General features: G+C 38.4%; 1 pseudogene; it reads right to left on the bottom strand.

Annotated features, from left to right (window-relative positions):
• Positions 1–6,252: 6,252 nt before the first annotated feature.
• LOC115955523 lies at positions 6,253–16,486 on the bottom strand (annotated as a pseudogene).
• Positions 16,487–19,060: the final 2,574 nt, after the last annotated feature.

Here is a 19,060-nt window from a genome sequence, read left to right as displayed (position 1 = left end):
TTCATCACTAGGCAATTAATGCAGAGGCAGCTGTTGTTAAAGATATTTGTTTATCTTTTCTTTCTTACCCTAGGTCCCATGTCCCACCTTTTAGGGTAACACAACTTCGAAGTGTGTTTGTGACAATGCGGCGTTCAGATTGTCCTCGGACACATATTGCTGAGATGGATTTTGTCCTCGGACGCATACTGGACCTATCTAATGTGATATCTACTTCTCTTTTCATTTGATTCCTCTTATAATCTTATATGGGTTTCCTCGGTTGGTTTAACATTCTCGGATGGGCCACAGGCCCAGTTAATACGATTTTAATAGTTATTGATTAATCGGCCCCCACAATAGCCCCTCAAAATCTTGCTTTTCGACTCCTCGGGAGAAAAGTTTGATTTTGATGTCACAAGCCGATACCCTTTTATGTTTTGGGCATGCTCTTGATGCTTCAGCATCCTGAGCGTGGCAGCATTAAATTTTGGCGATGCCCCTGTCTCTCACGTTCAACGGTAAGATGTAAATCGAACGATGGGGGGTCTATCTCGTTTTGCGAGCGGGAACTTTCCCGCTCATAACTTCTACACGACTATAAAGGAATTTTCAAATCAATTCTCTTTCTTACCTTCAGCGATCACACAATTCTAGAGCTCATACACTAAACCTGTCTTTCTCCTTTTTCATCGTTTTCCTGGCATCTACGAATACTAAAATCTTGTCCGAGGACCCTCTTTCAAACCTGTAAGTTTTCTTAAAACCTTTACAGCTTTCATCTTAAACTCGTTAATTTCTTTACTAAACCCTTTAGGAAAATGGGGAAAAAGGAGGGTAAGTTTCGATGTCTGGTTGAGTCCGAGGAAGGTATGAGAAATTTCCGCGCTAAGTATAGGATTCCCTCAACAGTGGGTATGAGGTACGCAGCCCAAGGGGAATGGGCCGACGCTAGAAAAATAGGGGAAATGGTTATTCCCATGATTGCCTTCATAGAAGGCAGGATGACCATCCCCATGGGTAAGATTACTAGGAGCTACCTTAGGTTCTTTAGGTTATCCCCAACTCAGTGTGCCCCAAACATGTTTAGGGTCCTAGGAAGTATAGAACCTTTGAATGAGAGAATGGACCTAAACCTAACTCGTCATGACGTGAATTGGGTGTACAACCTCCACCATTTGAAGGGGCAGGGGTATTATCTCAAGTCGAGATATCCCGAGGTGAGGCTAATTCAGTGCCTTCCCACTTCAAATAAGAACTTAAAGGAGGATTTCCTTATCTTTTCTAGGGAATGGCATGATGGTCTGCCATGCCCCATGGAGGAAGGAACACCAGGTGGGAATGCAGTTATAGATTCATAATGTTAAGTTTATACATACATATTTTTCCTCTTCTTTCTTTTTTGTTTTGTTTTGAGTCTTAGTATTCTTATTCCTAATGACGCTTCATTTTAATTCAATGATTTTGCAGATAGACGTTTTACCAAGCCCAAACTTTATTTGGTCAACAAAGCAAGTTTAGATAGGGTATTGAAAGCCGAGATATACGTGAACGAAGCCGACGGCTAACTCCGGGCAACCCATTTAATCCTCGGCTGCACCCCCCTCTCATTTGCTTTCCAAGCGCCGAAGTGTGTGATCAGAGCCTGAGATCCTTGGCTTCACTGTATTAGCGTTGCCTACAAGGGGTTCGTCGTTCCAGAAGGTATTCCACTTCCCAAGGATACCTTCCGCACAGAGCCCCTTTTTATGGCCGCCATCTCAATAGGAGCCTCTTCATCCCAGCCTGTCCTCAGAGAAGAGGAAGTAGAAGAGAAAGAGGAAGACGAAGAAGAAGAGGAAGATGAAGAAGAAGAGGAAGAAGTTGTAGAACTCTCAGACTCCTCAGACGAATTTGGGATTTTTGATCAGCCTATACGCTCCGAGGAAGATCTTGACGAGATGGGAATACAAAGGAAGCCCCAAAGAAGTCTAATGGAGCTGATTGAGAATCAGCCTGGGAAGAATGCACCGGGAAAATCAACGCAATCCCAAGTTCCTTCTCTTCCCACCAGGTCTCCTCCTCCTGCTCCTCATCAACCTCCCCAGCCAGTCAGAGCTGATGCTACCGAGTTAAAAAGGCGCAGGGAGTAGAAGAGGAAAGATGTGGTGGATGCTGGTAAGTCCCATCCGACCCGCGAGGAGGATGCCCAGCGAGCTGCAAAGCAGCAAAAAACTAGCCACCCTGCTCAGCAAGGCCAGGAGAGGTCTGACATTCAACTTCCTGAGCCACAAGCATGGTTGCTAGTACCCATGCACGGTGGGGAGCCCTTACGAGATGATGCATCTATTAGGGACTTCAACGGTGGCGTTGGGCGTCACATAGCCTCGGCTATAGAGGAGGCTTTGTTACTCCCAAGAGACATGGCCGAAATAAAGAATGCAAGGAAGAATGAACTCATCCTCAATAATAAAAGATATTTGAGCATGGTATAGTGCTAACTCTGTTCTTTTTCTTTTTGTGATCACTCACTGATGTGTACTTTTTACTGACTATAGTGTTAATCTCTTCCTTTTAGGTTATCCAAAACACTTTTAAGCTGGATGAGATGCTCAATAACTGCTATAGTCAGCTAGACGATGAAAGGAAGAAACGAGCGTCGGCTGTACAAACTTTGACAATATCCGAGCAAGACTTGGCTGTTACGAAGAAGAAATTACTTGCTGAGGAGCAAGCTCGTAAGAGCGCTGACTCGGCCTTGGAAGGCTTCCAAAAGCAAGCCGAGGACCAGGGAAAGCGCTTGCGTGAAGCAAATGCAGAATTAAAGGCTACCCGGGAGCAAGTTGCAGTCCTTAAGAAGCACTTGGAGGAAACCCAAAAACTGAGGGAGCAAGCTGAAAAGTCCAGGGAGGAAGCTAAGAGAGCAAAGGCCGAGGCCGAACAGAAAGGCTATGAAATTGGTATGGCTGAGACGGAGGAGACACTAAGGGCAGAGGTGCCCATGGTGTGCTGCATCTACTGCGCCCAAACTTGGGATGAAGCCCTTAACCGAGCTGGGGTTGAGGCTTCATCCGAGTTAAGGAAGGCAGAGAATGTGTTCTACCCTAAAGCAATCCACACCTCGGCTCCTCCATCCAGTCAAGCTGAAGACACTCCCTCAACCATTAATCCTAATCAGGAGGTTTTGCCTCAAAATCCTCCTCCTTCTGGCCAACCAGAACTAGTTAAAGAGGTTAATGCCCCTCCAAAAGCCTCCCTGGACAAGACTACAGTAGCTTCTGAGGTAGAGGTAACCTCTCAAGGCTTTCAATAGGACTTAGCTTCCACAGTCATGCCAGCTGGGGGAGCTACTAAGGACAAGGAGGGAGTTACTACCTTGGAGGCAGATAAATCAGCCGACCAAGCTCCCAAGCTCCCAATTAAATTGAAAAAATAAGATTTATTTTATAATTTGATTAAGACTTTTGTAAGGATTTTATGTCTATTTGCTAATTGTTGTTGCCGTTTTATCTTATTTTTGTACTTGTTTACTATGTTATCTTAACTTGAATGGATTCATTTTGACTATTTTTCGTTTGCAAGAGAAAAAATAACTTATAAACATTAACAATTGGCGATTAAAAAATGGGTGGTAAACATTAAACTATGAGTTCTTAGGGAGACATTTTGGATACATATGTATTCTTTCTAACCAATTGAAACTTAAGGGAATGTTCAAAAGTTGGATAAAGCTAGGTCTACAGTACTTCAGTTGCACATTTGATGATATTCATAGGTTTATTGGGGTTTATACCTTCAACAGATAATTAAAAATCCTGTGATCTTAGGACGATATTCGAGAATTTGTTATTCTGGAATGCATAAGCCCAAGTGGCCCTAGCATTTTAACAGCAAGAGGCTGTATTAGTTTCTAAGGAACCCACTTAGTGACCCAATAGATTTCATAGGATACTAATTTCCACTAAGTTTGTGGTTCGAGGACCTGACATAACTTAGTTTCTATTTAATACTTCAATAGAATTCATAGGGCATTAATTTCCACTAAGTTTGTGGTTCGAGGACCTGACATAACTTAGTTTCTATTTAATACTTCAATAGATGTCATAGGGCATTAATTTCCACTAAGTCTGTGGTTCGAGGACCTGACATAACTTAGTTTCTATTTAGTACTTCAATAGATGTCATAGGACATTAATTTCCGCTAAGTCTGTGGTTTGAGGACCTGACATAACTTAGTTTCTGTTTAATACTTCAATAGATGTCATAGGGCATTAATTTCCACTAAGTCTGTGGTTTGAGGACCTGACATAACTTAGTTTCTGTTTAATACTTCAATAGATATCATAAGGCATTAATTTCCACTAAATTTGTGGTCCGAGGACCTGACATAACTTAGTTTCTGTTTAATACTTCAATAGATATTATTAGGAGTGGAAACACAAGATGCATGATCAGCATAAATTAAAGGAAACCCAAACTAGACTACTTTTATTAATAATAATACCTCTTGAGATTATTTACATTCCAAGGATGGAGTACAGCTTTTTCATCTAGGTCTTCCAGATAATAGGCTCCTATTCCGGCTACTGAAGTAATCCGATAAAGCCCTTCCCAATTAGGCCCCGATTTTCCCCAAGTTGGATTCTTGGTGGTTCCTAGAACTTTCCTCAGCACCAGATCTCCTACCGCTAACGGTCTCAGCTTTACATTAGTATCATAGCCTTGCTTGAGTTTATGCTGGTAGTAAGCCAATTGGACCATTGCATTCTCCCTTCGCTCTTCGATCAAGTCTAAAATTTTTTCCAACCTCCCATCGTTACTATCCGAGGAAAATGTACTAGTCCTTAACGTTGGGAATCCAGTTTCCAGAGGGATGACGGCCTCGGCTCCATAGGTCATGGAAAAAAGAGTCTCTCCTGTTGATCGTCGAGGCGTTGTTCAATAGGTCCAAAGAACATATGGCAATTCCTCCACCCATTTTCCTTTTGCATCATCCAGTCTCTTCTTAAGTCCATTGACTATTACTTTATTAACAGCTTTAGCTTGCCCATTCCTTTGAGGATGGGCCGGAGTGGAATATCTATTCTTTATACCTAAGTCTGAACAGTATTGCCTGAAGGCCTTACTGTCAAATTGAAGGCCGTTATCCGAGACAAGAGTGCACGGAGTTCCAAATCGCGTGACAATATTCTTCCAGATAAACCTCTTAACATCTACGTCTCTGATGTTAGCCAAAGGTTCAGCTTCGATCCATTTAGTGAAATAATCCGTGCTGACCAGCAGATACTTTTTGTTTCCTAAGGCTTTAGGAAAAGGGCCGACAATATTCAGCCCCCATTGAGCAAAAGGCCAAGGGCTGGACAAAGGGTTGAGAATTCCTCCAAGCTGGTGGATGTTTGGAGTGAACCTTTGACACTGGTCACATTTTCTAACATACTCCTGCGCTTCCTTCTGCATATTTGATCACCAATATCCTTGAGTAATTGTCCGGTGTGATAAGGACCTTCCCCCTGTATGATTTCCACAAATGCCTTTATGCAGCTCCTCTAGGAGTGACTCTGACATCTCGAGATGTACACAAAGTAGGTACGGCCCAGAGAATGACAGTTTGTATAACTTTTTGTCCTCAGATAACCAAAACCGAGGAGCTTTCCTTCGTATTTTCTTAGCTTCTATTTTCTCTTCGGGCAAGATGTCACTTTCGAGGAATTTCAATATGGGATCCATCTAGCTCGGCGCTAGATTGACTTGATGAACCTAACATACGTCCTTTTCTGGTGGGGTGGGGGTATACAAATCTTCGACGATTATCACTCGAGGAAAACTTTGTGTTGAAGAGGTGGCAAGGGTTGCTAGGGAATCGGCATGGGTATTTTCACCTCGGGGGATATGTGACAAGTCGAAAGATTCAAATTTCGCTTGCATACGCCTAACTTGACACAAATATCCCTGCTTTCTTGGATCTCGGGCTTCCAGTTCTCCCTTCACTTGGCCGACTACCAATCTTGAATCCGAGAATAATTCTGCTACCTTTCCACCCATTTTCTGGACCATACTTATTCCCATCAATAAAGCTTCGTATTTTGCTTCGTTGTTAGTAGCTGAGAATCCCAACCTCAAGGACTTCTCAATGATGATCTCTTAAGGGGATATCAAAACTAGCCCCAATCCTGCCCCCCGTTGGTTTGCTGCTTTGTCCACATATACTCTCCAGGAGGGACCGCCTTGTGTGGAGATCATACCAACTGATTTTTCATCCATGTCATTTTGCTTCATGTTAGCTTTTTCTGGGCACTAGGCGAGCTCAGCTACCAGATTGGCAAGGACTTGGCTTTTCACAGAGGTGCGAGACATATACTTGATATCGAAAGCATCTAGGATTGTGCCCCACTTAGCAATTCTCCCAGTGTAATCTGCACTTCTAAGTATGGACTTGAGAGGTAGCTGAGTTAAAACAACCACAGTATGGGCCTGAAAGTAATGTGGAAGTTTGCATGTTGCATAGATCACCGCCAAAATGGCCTTTTCCAATGATAAGTATCTCACCTCGGCTTCATGAAGGGACTTATTTACATAATAAACTGGTCTTTGGACGCCGTTGTCCTCTCGTATTAAGACAAAACTAATTGCATGAGGGGCAACTGCCAGATAAGCAAACAGCACCTTATCCACCTCAGGACTAGCCATGATAGGCGGCCTGGACAGGTATTCCTTCAACTGTTGAAACGCCACAGTACACTCCTCGGTCTATTCAAATCCTTTCCACTTATGCAGTAGAAGGAAAGAAGGACGACACCTCTCGGCCGACCTGGAGATAAATCGGTTCAAAGCAACAGTCATTCCAGTCAGTTTCTGCACTTCTTTTGGATTTTGAGGTGCTTGTAAATCGTTGATGGCCTTAATCAAATCTGGATTCACTTCAATTCCTCTATGAGTCACCATGTATCCCAAGAACCTCCTGGAGCCTATACCAAAGAAACACTTTGAAGCATTCAGGCGTAGCTTATGCTTTCTCAGTATTCCAAAGATGTTCGTGAGATCTTCCACATGCTCGGACACCACCTTACTCTTCACTACCATGTCATCAATATAGACTTCAATGTTTCTGCCCAGTTGCGGTTCGAACATTTTAGTCATCATTCGTTGATAGGTAGATCTTGCATTTTTCAAACCAAATGGCATCACTTTATAATGATAGTTTCCAATAGGGGTGACAAAATCCTTTTTCTCTTGATCGTCCAATGCTAACAGTATTTGGTGATATTCTTGAAAGGCATCCAAAAAACTCATCCGGGGATGACCAACGGTTGCATCCACCAACTGGTCTATCTTCGGCATGGGAAAATGATCCTTGGGACAAGCCTTATTGAGGTCCGTGAAGTCCACACACACTCACCACTTTCCTGTCTTCTTCTTTACCACCACCGTATTGGCTAACCATTGTGGGTAAAAAACTTCTTTGATAGCTCCAGCCTGCTTGAGCTTGGCCACCTCACTTCTGACAGCTTCTGCGTGCTCTTTTATGGTCACCGAGGTGGTTGTCTTTTGGGAATAACGAAATGATTCACATTGAGTCGATGACAAATGAAATTCGGATCTACACCTGGGGCTTCATATGGGCTCCATGCGAACACATCTACATTTGCTCTGAGGAATTCCAGCAATTGCTCCTTCTCTTGCATAGGCAGTTTAGCCCCAACCTGGAAGAATCTTTCTGGATCATCAGTAACGATTACCCTCTCCAAATCTTCACACTTTACCTCATTGGCTGGTCCATCTAAGGGTAATGCTGGGGGTTTTAATTGCTATAATCCATTATCAACGGTAGCCGAGGTCTTTGCCTCTGGCCGATGTTGTATAGCCGCTACCAAGCATTGCTGAGTTGCAACCTGGCTTCCTACTATCTCCAATACTTGGCCCCCAAATGGGTACTTCACTTTTTGATGTAAAGTAAATGAGACTACTCCCAGGGTATGAAGCCAAGGTCTGCCCATAATAGCCGTGTATGGAGAGAAAACATCTACAAAAATGAAGTCCACCTCCACCACATCCATACCGATTTGCACAGGTAGTCTGATCTGTCCTTTTGGAACGACCATTCTTCCCTCAAAACTCACCAGAGGGGAACTGTAGGCTGCTAAGTCCTCAGGTTTCAAACCTAGCCCCTTATACAAATCTGGGTACATTATATCAACAGCGCTACCTTGATCAACCATCACCCTTTTTACATTGTACCCACCAATTCTTAGTGTGACCACCAGAGCATCATCATGGGGTTGTATGGTTCCAACATTATCCTCATCCGAAAAGCCCAAAATCAGGGGGGCGTCCACCCTGGCTCTCTTTGACGCTTGGCAATGATCCTCAGCTGGAGGTCGGAACACCGACAGTACCCTGGAAGGACAAGATCCAGTCCTCCCTGGGGCGGCAAAGATAACGTTTATTGTGCCAAGGGGGAGTCTTGAAGAAGCGTTCCCACGCATTTCTGAGCCTGCCTGGCCTCCCCTACCACTGGAATGATGCAAGAGTTGCTTCAATTTCCCCTCTCGGACCAGCTGCTCCAAATGGTCCCATAAATTCCTGCAATCTTCCGTCGTGTGCCCATGATCCTGGTGATAGTGGCAATAAAGGTTTGGGTTGCGTCTCTTAGGCTCTCCTGCCATCTTGTTTGGCCAATTAACAAGGGGCTCATTCTTTATCTTCTCTAATACCTGCTGCACCGGCTCCTGAAACACTGCATTAACCACCTAGGTGTCAGCAGAACCTGATTGCCCAACGAAGTCTTTCCGAGGTCGATTACTATTGTAACGGTCCAACTTGAAATCCCTCCTCTCCTGAGGGATTACCTTAGCCTTTCCTTTTCCCTGAAATTGGTCTTCTTCTACTCTTCTGCACTTATCAATCCTATCCATCAATTGGTGTACACTGGTAACAGGTTTATCAGTTAGAGATTTCCTTAAATCATGCTCGGCTGGAAGGCCAGCCTTGAAAGTACTTATGGCCACATCATCATGCTTTCCCTCTATTTCATTAAACATTTCCCAGTATCTATCTGAATAAGTTTTGAGATTCTCGCCTTCTCACATAGACATAAACAGCAAGGATCCCAAAGGCTGAAGAACCTTACTGCAAGTGATAAAGTGAGCGCCAAAAGCCCGGGTAAGCTTTTTAAAGGACTGAATAGAGTTGACCCTTAAACCGTTAAACCATCTCATCGCCACCGGTCCCAAACTTGATGGAAAGACCTTACACATCAAGGCCTCATCCCTGGAGTAGATAGCCATCTTTTGACTAAAATGGCTAACATGTTCTACTGGGTTTGATCGGCCATCATATAGGGTGAATGTAGGCTGGTGGAATCGCCGAGGAAGAATCGCATCTTCTATACTCCTTGTGAAGGGCGATTTGGAGACTTGGCTTAACGCTTTGTTCATGGCGTTATTCCCTAAGCCCTTGCTAGGCGGGCTTTTGTACCAATGTCGATGGCTGTGCTCCTCTTCATAGGAAAAAGTCTCACTAGGCGGAGTTCTGGATCTCCGCCTATAACTAACTCCATCCGTCTCCTTGGATGATGGTTCGGAGCAAGGTAGGGAACGTTCCCGCCGGGCATGGCGCAACTCTCTTTTCAACTCGTCAATCTCACGTCGCAGGTTCCTGTCATTTTTTGCATAGGAAACATGACTCTTCCCACGAGAGTGACTTTTGGTGGTATGAGTTGTGTGCACACTTCCCTCACGGCCTTTTCTCCATTCGGGACTCCAGTGCGGATTACCATGCTGGGAGCCTCTTGACTCTGCTTGGTGTGGGTTGGCATCTATCTAATGTGGTCTTGCTGCGTAGTGATGTGGACCTGCTTCCTCCATCATGAATGTTGAACCGGATTTCTTTTAAGTTAGATCAAGCTCTTCCTACAGACGGCGCCAATTGTAAGGACTCAATTTGTAACGATCCCAAACTCGTATTGGGTTCGATCGCTAAAGGCCCAAACAATAAATTTGTAGAGCGTGGATATAAAAGAACTAGATTAAATTCAAAAGAAAAACGATTAAACCGAACGTTTTTAGATGGATTAACACAAAAGTTCCGATCAATTTCTTCTTGAAACAAGCTAAGTTCTTTATTTCACAAGGTTTTCTTCTAGACACTACTCGTTTTTTCAGTTCCGATCCCCTTCTCTCAGTGCATTCTTCCATGTTATGTACTGCCCTCTTGGTGTCATCTTCACCACACACGTGTAGGTTGGGTTCGGGGGATCCATTCCTGTCTCATCCAACACCTTCTGGAACCTTCAACCAGCAACTGTAAGGCTACTTCATCACTGTTCATGCATCACCTCCACATTAATGCGGCCAGAGAGTTGGTTGAGAGACAATTAATGCGGAGGCAATTGTTGTTAAAGATATTTGTTTATCTTTTCTTTCTTACCCTAGGTCCCATGTCCCACCTTTTGGAGTAACACAACTTCGAAGTGTGTTTGTGACAATGCGGCGTTCAAATTGTCCTCGGACACATATTGCCAAAATGGATTTTGTCCTCGGATGCATACTGGACCTATCTCATGTGATATCTACTTCTTTTTTCATTTGGTTCCCCTTATAATCTTATATGGGCCTCCTCGAATGGTTTAACGTCCTCGAATGGGCCACAGGCCCAGTTAATACGATTTTAATAGTTATTGATTAATCGGCCCCCACAAAAGCATTGCAGTTTTTTATTTGGCAAAAATCCAAAACTGACCCTTTACCTTTTAGCTTTTTTCATTTTAGTCGTTTACTTTTAGTTTTTTCATTTCAGTCCTCTAACTTTCAATTGTTATCAATTCGGTACTTCGTTAGATCTTAGTTATCTGCTGCCATTAATTGAGCCAAAACGACGTTGTTTTGACTTTTTTATTTTTATTTTTTTTAATAATAAATTTAGGAATTAAAAGAAAATAAAAAAACTTTTATTAAAAAAAAAAAAAAAACATTTAGCCTCTTATCTGAAAATCAAAACCAAGGAAATACGACACCTTTTGCTGCACACATGATCTGTACACCAAGGAATTACGTCGTCGTTGTTCTTTTACCTTTTTCTTTACAGCAAGTGAATGTGAATCCATTTCATATTGTGGCAACAAAACTGCTAATACTTGTATCAACAAGATTTGACAATCATCAAAAACATAGAGCATGAATTCAAATCAAGAACAAAAGATTAGCAATCTCCCAATTTGGTTAGTCAGTGCTCAGCTATATAGCATATTGGCATTCACATTGCCTTCAATAATGTCAAGGCCCTCATGAACTAAGCTTGCTTCTAGACAACCAGAGCCAATAACAAAATATAGCAGCGAAAGGTATGCGGATAAGCTTTGCTTGGTTTTGATTTTAGGCCCCTAAATGTTTTTTTTTTTTTTTAATAACAATTTTTTTTCTTCTTTTAATTCCGAGATTTATTATAAAAAAAAAGGAGAGCCAAAACGAGTCGTTTTGGCTCAATTAACGGCAACAGATAACTGAGGTCTAACGGAGTACCGAATTGATAATAATTGAAAGTTAGAAGATTGAAATGAAAAATGCTGAAAGCTAGAGAATTAGTTTTGAATTTTTGCCTTTTTATTTTATTGGGTAAGTACAATTATTTAAGAGTTGATTATAACATAGTTATTAGGCACTTCGCTTTATCATAACTAGTATGTAGTCCCGTGCATATGCACTGGTACAATTAAAAACACTCATAATTATACATTTTTTTTAGAAGAGTTTCGAGTTATACATAATATTATGCACAGGTACAATTATTTAAGAGTTGATTATAACATAGGTATTAGGCACTTCGCTTTATCATAACTAGTGTGTAGTATCATGCATATGCATAAGTACAATTAAAAACACTCACAATTATACATTTTTTTTAGAAGACTTTCAAGTTATACATAGTATTAGCTTATATATTTTTTAAACCATACTTTTCTAAAATATGTAATGGTTTCTCATTATATATATATGTGTGTGTGTGTGTGTTTACACCCAATAATTCACTTGCTACAAATATTAAAAAAAAAAAAAAATGAACACATGGTGAAAAATTGGACTCCAATTGAAATTTAATTTAGAATCTAATTAGATTTGGACTCTTCGATTTTTACACTCAATAATTCACTTGGCACAAATTTAAAAATTATATTGCACAGTGTCTCATATAAGTTTTTGAATTTTTGTGCTCAGTAAGTTATTGTATCAAGATTCACAAAACCAATTCCCAAGGAAATAAATCAATAAAATATATGATAGTAACAATGATTGGAAAATTCAAATAAAATTTCGGATTAAATTGTAACAATCTGAATAAAAAATTCCAGTAGAAAGACACGTTGGAGTGATCCAGTCTAGGAAGGCGACCAAACTTGCATAAATATAGAATTATAAATCTCTCCGGAAAATTTACATTGTTCATAACCTTAACCTTCATTGGAAATTTTAAAAACATAGTGACTCGCATCTGCCATCCAGACATCTACAGCCAGGTGCTCTCCAATTCGCATGAGATTTCATTGATCACTAAGTTCCTTTGTAGCCTGCAAAAAGTACTCGCATCTGCCATCCAGACATCTACAATCGGATCCTCTCCAATTCGTATGAGATTTCATTGATCACTAAGTTCCTTTGTAGCTTGCAAAAAGTACGTCCATCGGTCCACAACAGTGCTTTCATCACTGCTATAAGTGCCAAGCCTAAACAAAAAGTCAATATAAGGGTAGTAAATTTTAGGCATAATGTGCATCTAATCACATATTAGCAATTCATAACAAATGTAAAGATGCAAACTTTGTAAGTGAAAGCTAATGATTAAACTAAACTATCAACATTTTAACAGAGTGAAGATATTCTAATAACATTTCCAAAATTCCAATTAAAGTAAGAAAATTTAGAAAACACTTAAAATTGAATAAACTTGTTTCTTAAAATTAAAACTGACCAGCACTTCCGGTGAAGCCAAAAACAAATTCATGCCTTTTGTCTCGTGCCGATACATTCTCGCTCTGCAACAAGAACCAAATTAAACATTAGAAAATAATAATATTATTAATCAGTAACATGGAAATACTATGCATGTTAAAATTGTGTGTTGCTAAAAAAAAATAATGCCAAATTCAAGATTTAAAAATAAAAGAAATAACATAAATGATGATAAGATTCAAATTCTGAACTGCTAAATGGATCGGAATCATAATTTTTATTATAAAAAAGTGATTGTGATTGTGACCAATTTGGAGTTTCGGATTATAGAGAGAGCATTGTTTTTATATTGCGATAGAAGAATAAACTATTGATGCATCTAAATTGGATTTGTTGCTTAAAAAATGTGATGCAGATGCTCTTCTCTGGCTCTGCTATCTTTTTGGAAATTCCTTGCATTCACTTTTTTTTTTTTTTTTACTGAATAGTAAACTCAGTGCATTTCATCCCTATAAAAATAGTCACGTGTTGCTTCTAATGGCTGGATGCAATGTATTCAAACCAAGTTATTATTGTAATCTCTTGGATTTTCGCGTTTAGCAGCAAAATTAAGAAAACTTAATTGATACAATATAACTCACTCAGCATAAAAATTAAAAAACTTATATGAGACGTGGCACAAAATTAAAATTCTAATTTGATTTTCTCTCAACTTCACTTATTATTATTATTATTATTATATATATATATATAGATTTCTTTATGATAATATTAATCCACAATTTATTTATCTCTCTCTTAGTTTTGTGGTATAATCTGAATGTTCCTTTGGATTATTAATATTATTAGATGGTTTAAATATTACTAATGATAATAGTGATTATTGGTCAACATAATCACAGAATCTTCAACAAATATTTATAGATTAATATTACTCAATTTATATATGTTGGGCCTGGACTAAATAGAGTGGCTCTAAGGTTTGAATGTGATCTAATAGTGTGTTAGAACTTAACAATAAGTAATGTTAAGTTGTCTCTTTTTTTTTAAAATAAAATAAATTAATAGATGGTTTAAAATGAGTTTGGATTTATTGAATATACGACTAGCATATTTGAGACTAAATTGCTAAAATGTAATAGAATTTGGAACGTGTTTGAGATCTATATCTTTTAGTAAATTCAAATTTAGAATAGTTAATCTCTTAAAAAAACATGTCTTTTCCCATTCTTAAGTGTGCACAAAAATGGACTGAAGTGGACTGGAAAGGGCCGAAATAGATCGGAATGGACTAAAATGACCGAAGTGGACAGAATAGACCGAAGTGGAACGAATTGGACTAAATAGACCGAATTGGACTGACATGGACTAAAATCAACCTAAGTGGACTGAATTAGACCGAATAAAACCGAAAGTGCAAAGTCTCTACCACTTCATCATTTAAGCTGCTCTTACAGTCTTAATGGCTCTCAAGCCCAGCCCAAGGGAGAAATGACATTATGAATTATTCTTTCATATAACAAGCCCCTTCAGATTAAAGCAAACGCACAAACCAATCTTGGAAATTGAAAAAATAAGTACTAGTACAATGGTCATATGTGCCCAAGACATAACCCTTAAGCATCTCAAAAGGCAGGTCACCCCCTCAATCTTTACCCCAGGAGCTGTGGGGCATGAAGCCAATGGACAATGGTCATCATTGGCCAGACCCCACCACTCTGGACCAAATATATTATTTTTGTATTGAAGAGTGAAGAAAACTAGAACACCAGAAAAGGCAACCCCAGCATCTAAAGCAGCAGATAGGACATAGGTATGTCTAGCTCACCATGCCTTAAAACTTTCTGTAAACATAGAAATTGAAGAAAGTTCCGACAGCTCCCCAAGCCCAATGGTTCACTGCACTAGTTGGTGGCATACCAGTTGTAGCTCCAGTGACGATAGGCATGTGTGTCTAAGCCACTTGATGTTGGGGTACTTACGTGAGAGAAACCAGCCAGAAATTGGAGCTAAGCCAAAAAGGAAGAACCAGTTCATCTCTTTGTAGATACCATATTTTGTGAACATTCTGAGTGGACCTATGACTCCCCAAATAGTGGAAGCATGGTAGAAAAAATCATCCTGAGGCTGAGGGCATGTCCAAGGACTTCCCTCAGGCAAAAATGACTGATCACATATGTCCTTTATATTTGTGAGAAGCCACCATGCAGTGGCAAAGTAGGTACTTGAAGCAACAATTGTTCCAACTAACTGAGAATGTAAATTAACAACACGTGTCATTATATCAAAATAGTAAACAAAATTTCATATAAGTTTTATTGGTATTAATTCACTTACCTTCACAACGAACATGGACCTTGGGGGGATTTTCATATAGTGGCCTAATTTGAAGACATTAACAAAGGAGAGTGCTTGTCCCATGCTAACGGAGCCATAAGTCTTGGAAGTCATATTAGCGAGGGGCTTCCCTGGATAAATATACCCAATAACCAATTCTGTGATCACATTTAGCTCTGGTTGCTGCAATTAACATTAACACATAATATTGAGAATTGTAGTCTATAAAAAATGGATGCAAAATAATTTAGAATGTAAATGAATGTTTGGTGTCTTTTCATTAATTAAATACAAGGATGGTTAGGCTTATTCATACCGCATTCATTGTGGCTAGAATTATTCCAATGGGTAAAGTAAAAAATAGCGCAATGCCACAAGCCAGTAGTAGTCCCCACCAGGGGAGTCGCAGCTGTTTGCCAAAACCTTCACAAGCAACCATGCCAAGAGCCAACATTAAAACCAAGATGATATAAAACCACAACTGAGAGACTTGTTTATAGTTCTTCTTCATCAACCTTGTATGCACATCGGCATAATCATCTTTTGCTGCACTTGCTGTCTGTTTCCAGAGTGTCCAGATTCTTCTGCTCAATGTTTTACCCAAATAAAGAAAATCATGAAAAGACTATTGACTAAAAGGAACTTTTGGAAGAGGATAGAATAGAAGATTTTAAGAAACGGCTTACTTTCCATTAAAGAAAGCAACATGAGTAATAGTAGCTGTTAGAGTAGCGAAGCTCAAACCACAAGTAAAAGCAAAGAACACACTTGGATAAAGTTTGCTGTATCCGTCATAAGCTGCTAGATTAATATCAAATGCTTTCTCATTCAGAATTCTGGATATGTTGTAGGGTTGTCCAGTGTGATCAAAAGTGTTGGAAGAAAAGATAGGAAACTTCTTGGCATCATATGCATTACTCTAATAAGCAATCGGGATAACGATATAGCCAAACACGATAAACCCCACTAAAATATTGATGATGGCAAACAAAGGCGTGGCTAAGGGGGTGCCCAAAAAGCCGGCTACAGTCAAACCAGTCAAGGCCAAATGAGCCTACTCCAAGGCCCTTCATCCCTCCACCAATCTGTTGGGCAGTGACTGAGTCCTTCCCAGTCCAACAAACAAAGGAGAGAGCTGATATTGAATGGAAAAGATAGCCTGGGACAATGTAATAAGCAAAGCTTGCTACAAAAACCATGAAGAAGAATTGTAGCCTTGTATGTCCTTTAGGTCGCTTTTCTTTTTTCATGCAATGCCCTGCATTTCACATATTACTTGGTTCATTACAGGGGTCCGGCCCATAAATTAAGCATTGTACTAATTCTTTTTCGACACAAGCAATCATATTATATCATATCATCATCTATAAAAACTATATAACCAAAACCTTTAACTTTTTGTTGACATTTTTATATTGTGCCACCTAAGATTTGGAAGCTCCACAATTTTATATATCACAAATATTATTTAGATTTATTTTAAAAGAAAATTACAACCTGACTGACACTTTGAAATAACTTGACTAATTCTTTCTTATGATTTCTCTTTAGCCTCCTGCAACGATCATCTCAAATGCTGAGCACCTCCCATCTCTCTCTCTCTGATGCAGACTTTCATATTTTTACCTGATAATTATTTCTTGTATATTATACAATAAAAATTGGGTTTAGAAGTTGTGGTTATGCCAAGTAACTTTACCAAATTACAGAAATTATTATTTTTTGATTTAAAAAAATAGATATAATTTTTTTTTTTTTTTTTTTTGTTCTTATCTTCTTCTCCTATAATTTCTAAGTTGATAAAAAACTTAATTTGATTACAATCCAAATTCTTCATCTAATCTGTTTCTTATTATAATTTAATTTATAAGTTGATAAAAAGTATTAATTTGATTACAATCCAAATTCTTCCTCTAATCCTTATTTTTATTTATTTAAATTATATTACTACACCTAAAAAAAAAAAAAGAAGAAGCAAAGCTTAGTACACTTAAACTATATTACTGCATGTAAAAAAAATTGCAAATTACAATTTACCCACCTGTGATTTAACCGATGTTTAAGTTGCTTACTTGTAGTTTGAAATTTGATACTTTACCCACCTAAGATTTACTCAGTTAGTTTTGTAACTCACTTCTATTAAAAACATGGCTAAATATATAGTTTTTCTCCATTTTTATGTTTCTCTTCTCCAAAAACACAAAAATTTAAAAATACAAGATCAAATAATATAAAAAGAAGCAAGTGGAACACTTGCATTATGGAATTTCAAATCACATGTAAGCAACTTCAATTTCAATCAAACTTCAAGTACAGGTAGGCAGTTTAAATTTTGGTCAAATTACAGGTAGGTAAGTTGTATTTTTACCAAAAAAAAAAACAAAAAAAAACCGCAGCTTAGTACAAGTAAAAAAAAAAGTCTATTATAAAATTCCATTCAACTGTTTTTAGTGCTTAAATAAAACACTAAATTCTTTGGATTTCCTCTTGACTCACCCACAATGACCTTTTTTTTTCCTTTGGATTTCCTGTTCACACGCCACTTTTTTTTTTTAAAGATTTTGACTTCAACTTCACACCTCCATATATATATATATATATATATCAAATAATTCATAATGAATACCTACTATATGGTTTTTTCTTTCTCTATTCTTCTTTTCTTCTAACTACAACCTTGCAGGTATGTATTTGTTTACTCTATTTTTTTTTTTCCATAAAATTGAATTGGTTTTTTGTCTTTTGTTTAACCAAATTTCCTTAAGTTTTATCCAATTTATATGGTTATGGTTTGCGAATCAATCATTAAATATGCTTAGACATGATTTTTATTATTTATTTATTATGTGTGTTATGACATGGGTTCAATGGTGAAATGTTGCTATCATCCTCTCAAATTTGATTTAGAGAACAATCTTCTTTTTAACTTATTATTAAGCATGTCTTGATATAAATTTGATGATAAATTGTTCATAACAATTTGATGTTTTTTTTAATCAATCATTAACATGATTTTTATCGATCATTAAATTTTCTATTATTTGTATATCACTAAATTTAATAATAGTACTTGTTTTTAGTTTTGAGAATTGTTACAGATTGCATAGTTATATTACAAGGATCCGGAGTTTTATGATTGAAGTTCCAGTGGGTGCACCCTATCCTAAAGATATGTGCTACCCCTTCCCCCAAATCTCGAGAAATTATGAATGTTGTAGATTATAAATTTTGGATGGTCATAAGAATTTGGTGATGTTGTGCTTTTGCTAAGCATTTCTTAGTGGTTCTTTTGGTTTTATTTTAATGAATAGTAAAATGCATCGGGGAGAATGTAATTTAGTATCCAAGACTAGGGTGCTTAAGTATGATCAAATAATTGCTTTATGTGTTTTTCATGACATGGTTGTGAGTGTTTGTTGTTCTTTCATGGTTGAATTAAAGTTTTTATATATGGATTATTCTTGTAACATTGACTTACAACAAATTTATATTTCGGTTTTTTCAGTGCTCCCCCATTTTTGTATTATCCATTATGAATGGCCTCTTTGGATATGAATATGATAGTAAATAGTTGTAAAAAGTTCATAGTACTGAACTATATATAAATGTTTTGTAGCACAATTTTGTCAAATACGCAAATACCACGCTTAAACAGTGAATGTATATGTTTTTTGATTGAATTGTAAACCTTAAAGATTTGTTCGTAATTCTCTGGCAAAAGCAGATAATGATCTTTTGATATTTTGGGTTGCTCCTATCTTAAGGAAGAAGGCATTAATTGTGCTTGCCAATTGGTCAGATTTGGATGTGAAAAACTCATCTAC

This window comes from Quercus lobata, chromosome 8 (genome assembly GCF_001633185.2).
Source record: "Quercus lobata isolate SW786 chromosome 8, ValleyOak3.0 Primary Assembly, whole genome shotgun sequence".
Taxonomy (NCBI): Eukaryota; Viridiplantae; Streptophyta; class Magnoliopsida; order Fagales; family Fagaceae; genus Quercus; species Quercus lobata.
This window is presented reverse-complemented; position numbering and strand designations above follow the sequence as displayed.